Source organism: Diceros bicornis, chromosome 23 (genome assembly GCF_020826845.1).
Source record: "Diceros bicornis minor isolate mBicDic1 chromosome 23, mDicBic1.mat.cur, whole genome shotgun sequence".
Classification (NCBI taxonomy): Eukaryota; Metazoa; Chordata; class Mammalia; order Perissodactyla; family Rhinocerotidae; genus Diceros; species Diceros bicornis.
This window is the reverse complement of record NC_080762.1, coordinates 23,093,952-23,099,309: the sequence shown is the minus strand read 5'-3', so window position 1 is coordinate 23,099,309 and position 5,358 is coordinate 23,093,952. Positions and strand designations below refer to the sequence as shown.

General features: G+C 38.7%; 1 pseudogene; it reads right to left on the bottom strand.

Moving 5' to 3' along the window:
* Nucleotides 1-1,279: 1,279 nt before the first annotated feature.
* Nucleotides 1,280-3,632, bottom strand: LOC131420333 (CWF19-like protein 1; annotated as a pseudogene).
* Nucleotides 3,633-5,358: the final 1,726 nt, after the last annotated feature.

Sequence of the window (5,358 nt, the reverse complement as noted above, 5' to 3'; positions counted from 1 at the left end):
CTTCCTCTGCTGTTTGCTTAACATACTGACATTGCTTACCCGTAAGATAGAGGTCACGGCAATTGCTCCATTCTATCAGACCTATGGATCTTCCTTTCCCTCTCCTCCGACGCCTCTCATAATCCAGGCATCCTAACATATAAAGGTGTGCACCATGTACATGGCATGGCACTTAGCTCTCAGGCCTCTATGTGTGTGTGTGTGTGTGTCTGAAAGCATTTATAGTGTAGGTGTGTGTATGTCTAGACCAGCCTACAAAAACTCAGAAGAATTTTTATAACTTGAATTTTTATAGCATTTTGTGGTTTGCAAAGTACATTAACATCAACCATCACATTTTACTCAAATACATGTGAGGTAGGAAAAGCAGGAAGTAATTGCCTCATACTATGGAGAAATGACTATGAACCAGAGTGGCTAAGTGACATGTCCAAGGTTACAGAGTAAAGGAGGAGCACAGATGGGACACCTGAATCCCTGACAAATGCTTTTTAACCAATGCTATGCTGGCTCTATAGATAGAAAATTCATTTTCCTGATGCCCAAGTGGATGCAGCTGAAGAATGATACTCCTCTCTTTATTATTTTTTATTTCTTCCAGAAACATGTCCAGTGTAACCTGGGTAACATTATATAGGAATATATAAAGGTTAAATTTCATTACTATATAGCATATATTTTATTTTTCTGAGTACTGATACTCATTAAAAATGAGATTCTAGAATGCTATTGACTTATGCATTGACTTGAGAAAGAGTTCTGGCATAGCATGCTACACTCTTCCCTACTAAACACACACACACACACACACACACACACACACACACACCCTACACACACCCTATATAGTGTATCAGAAGTTAATAAATAAATAAATATTAACTAATCAATTATTGAAGCCCTTTAGGCTTAAATATCCAACCAGGTATCTGTCTAATTTAGTCTCAAGTAAAAATATCAGCATTAATGATGCCCCTACCCATCACACATTTTTTTTAAAGCATTTGAATTTTATTTGATGGTTGAAATGTTTTTTAAAATATTGATAAACACAAGCTGTACTTGGAGCTGGATGACAGACAAGCTTTTAATATAGAATCATCATCCTAGAATGTGACTTCTTCCAGAAGAACAATCTTAGGCCTCTTGCTGCAGGTAGGTTCCAATGAGAAGGCATGAAAAAGAGGCAGGGAAACAGTCCCCATGGGAAACTTTAAGTTTCTTTAAGAACAGGCTGCTATTACTTCTTGTGAAGTTCATAAGGTGCCTTTCCTTTTGCTTAGTTGTCCAGAGTGAAGTCAAAGGGCTCAAAGTCTTTCCAGAAACAGTGGGCCAGGATCTCCTCCTCTTCCTTGCTGATCTGACACTGCTCCTGTCGGGAATATTAAGGATGGCTTCACTGGCCGGGACTTCCCTTCCAACCTGCAAAGGAAAATTCTGTGGAGAAGCTTCTCTCCTGTGTCGAGTTCAACACAAAAATATGCTGCTCCTGGCTGTGCAATCCGCTTGATGGCAGAATGCTCTGGGATTCCCAACAGCACTATCTGTTGTTCCCATGCCTGGGTAATGAAGGCGTCTTTAATGTCATCAGTTGTGTAGTGGAATGACCTGTAGCTGAAGGTGATGGCTCTTATAATCTCTCTAGAATAGAACACATTGTTTCCATCACCTCTGCTAAAAGCTCCACCAGTGGCTCGTAGTGTCCCATGGGCAGGATGAGGACGTGGTCACCAGGTAAGCCTCCTTTGGCCAGGGCAAGGTAGCAGTGTGTGCCAATATTGACCACCACACGCTTTTCCACTTTAGGGTTGGCAAGGCAAAATCAGCAAGGTCCTGGAGGCTGGGGAGGTTTGTGAGGCTGCTTTGGGTGAGGGGAAGACTTGCTGTCTCTGCCTGTGGACGAACACTTCCTAAGCTGTTTCCGTCAAAGTTAGCCACCTTACAGAAGAACAGAGTAGTTACAGGTGATTAAAGAGATGATTAAAAATATAGATATAGCCTTTAAAAAATTATTGGTCATATAAGCAGGAAGGATTTCATCTTCTGTGTGTGGGTTGGATATAAATCACCTATTTAATTTTAACCATTATTATTGTGAGCCAGCCTTGTGGAAGTGGGAGAGAACCATCTGCTCCAGAAAGGTGATTATGAATAACACATAATGAAGCCTCATTTGGCCAGCACTGATTGGGGCGGAATTACATGGTGAACAATGACAGAGCTTGGAGATCAGAAAAGCTGGCTTTGAATAGGGACTCTCCCACTTAACCACCACTGTGACCTCAGACAATTGTTGAGCCTCTTTTAGTCTTTGTCCCTTCATCTGCAAAATGCAAATAACAGTATCTACTTCATAGAGTTCTTGTGAGAATTAAATAGGAAAATGCATGCATCGCACATAATAAGCATTCAATAAGTGGTTGCTATTATAAGAAATTTGCCAACAATTTCATAAGCAAGATTTCTTGCTGATTCAAGAACTCGTAGAAATTTTTAAAACATTCCTGAGACTTTTGTTCTTTGCCATAAAACTTAATATAAACACTAATGATGTGAATATTCCTGTTTAAGTTATACATTCCTGTCTGGAATGTTAAAGTCATTCCAGAACTTTCCAACCCTACATTTTTTACTTCTCTCTTCTAGTCTAAGCTTCTGGATATTCTGCCAAATTCCCTCAAAGCATGGCTTCTTCAGTCTGAAAAAAATCCATTTGCTATGCTTCTTTTCAATGTCTCAGGGTCCTGATGCCTGCAAACTTGATTTTCCACATCCCCTTTGCCAGTTGTTTTCTGGAGAGACATGGCTAATAGAAGACAGAACTGGAGGACTAGGGAAGGGAAGCCAGGTGACTTCTTTGTCTTCTCTCTTGGCTTTGGGCTGCATTTCTAGCATAGAATGAGTGTCTATAATTCCACTCTCTCTAGCAGACCCCTGCCATGATCCCAGTTCCCAGTTGGACCCTGCTTCAGTGATTGGTCGCTCCACTGTGGTTCCAGCATCTGTCTGGATGCTCTGTATTCTCAGATCATTGGTAGCATCATCTCCTTTGTCTCTCCAGCTCTAGATAACTTTTGGCCGACGCTAATCTCTGGATATTGATGGGAAACTCTGCGTGTCCTCACTATCTCCTGACAGTCTTTCAGCTCTTCCTAATCCTTTGTAACTGGTGGCCTAGATCAATGGCTTCTATTTTTTTATTTTTATTTATTTATTTTTTCCCCCAAAGCCCCAGCAGATAGTTGTATGTCATAGCTGCACATGCCTCTAGTTGCTGTATGTGGGACGCGGCCTCAGCATGGCCGGAGAAGCAGTGCGTCGGTGCACGCCCGGGATCCGAACCGGGGCCGCCAGCAGCGGAGCGCATGCACTTAACCGCTAAGCCACCGGGATGGCCCAATGGCTTCTATTAAAGTATTTGGTCTGGGTTCTCCTCCTGATCAGACCTGACTGATTCAATCACGGTAATTTCACAGCTGTTTTCTAAGCAACCGACGTGGTGTAAAAATTTGGTTTTTAGTGCATTTTGAATTCCAGAGGATATTTTAAAAAGGTAAATACTGAACTATGATTCATTTCTTTTTTTATTTAGGGAAGTTAAGAAATACCTGCTCCAGACTTTGATAACTCATTTTACTAGCAAATACCTATATAGTAGAAATTCTGTGACCAAGACCTATAGGTGAAAAAATTCAGTGAAGTCCATGACATAGTCACATCCCCAGGGAAGGGAGAAAAGACTTCACTTTCTTCATTTTTTACCGTTAGTATCATAGCTCCTGATATTTAGGAGTTAGAAGTAGGAATACTTCAATTAGTTTCAAGTTTATCCTAAACAAAAGAGCTTGGAATTCTAAACCTCAAACTTTTTGTATTAAGATAGTTTATTTTTCCTCTGCCCTTCACCCGTATAGTTCCCACAAATCAAATAAACAAATGAAAAAATACTAATCAAATATTTAAAAAAAAGTATAACTAATAACAGCAAATAAATTTTCTGCGTAATCATAGGGAATCTTAAAAAATAAGCCTGATATTTCCAACTTGCTGCTTAAGTCAATGCAAAAGAATCAAACTTGACTTCCTTTGACTTTGTAGATCATCTGTAATTCAAGGGAGAATTAGCTGCCCAAAGCAAAAAGGGTGGGTTGAATTCTGAAGTTTAGGAAAATCATATTAACCTAACATCTCAAATAAAATACAACCAGTTTCTCTTAGGCAATCACAGGGCCAGCCACATACACAAACTTTCATCTTTGTGCAGATGGGTTACATTCAATAGGAAAGATAGCATGGAACAGTCAGTGTGTCCTGAGATGTATGTCTTTGTTTAATTGCCTGAATTGGTTCTTTTCTATTTCCCATGATTGTTGGGAAAATATCATCAATAAGTCAGGGTTTTGGAATTTATCTAAAGTTGTGGAGTATCTGCTCTGATAGATTTATGTGACCACTACGTTAACATAAATAAATAAATTTTTTGAATTGGCCATTTCAGGCAAATGTGCACTGGGGTAAGCTAAGAATTATCTATCTGAATTGGTGCGGCTGGTGCTTAGCAAATGTTATTGACCTTGAAAAAATCACGACTCGCCAAAAATAATGAAACTCTAATTTTTAAAAAATGGTTATTCAGGAAGGAAACCTACATTAATGAGGGCATTTCTCAAAACTGTCTGTCAAAGTAATATAGCCATAAAAATGAGTCCTTTAGGAAAAAATGTAGTATTTTAATGATACATAAAGAGTTTGTAAAAGAAGAAACTAGGGCCAGGACTTAGACAGCTTTGGATTCCATCATTATAAAAATGTAATATAATAATGGACAAAGATGCTGAAAGGTTGATGCAATAAAAAAAGCAACTAGGAAATATCAAATGACACGGAGTAAATTAATACAATGAGTAGGAAATATCAAATGACACAGAGTAAATTAATACAATGCTTATTTATTTAATTTTTTAAATTAATAGACTTTTTTTGAGCAGTTTTAGGTTTATAGAAAATGGAGCAGAAAATACAGAGAATTCCCGTATACCCTTTCTCTCCCCTGAACATAGTTTCCCTTATTGACATCTTGCATTAGTGTGAACAGTTGTTACAATTGATGAGCTCATATGGATATATTATAATTAACTAAAGTTTATAGTTTATATTAGGGTTCACTCTTTGTGTTCTATATTCCCTGGGTTTTAGCAAATGTATAACGACATGTATCCACATTACAGTATCATACAGAATAGTTTTATTGCCCTAAAAATCCCCTGTGTTCCTGTTCATCTCTCCCTTCCTCCTCCCAAGCCCCTGGCAACCACTGATATTTTTATTGTTTCCATAGTTTCACCTTTTCCGGAATGT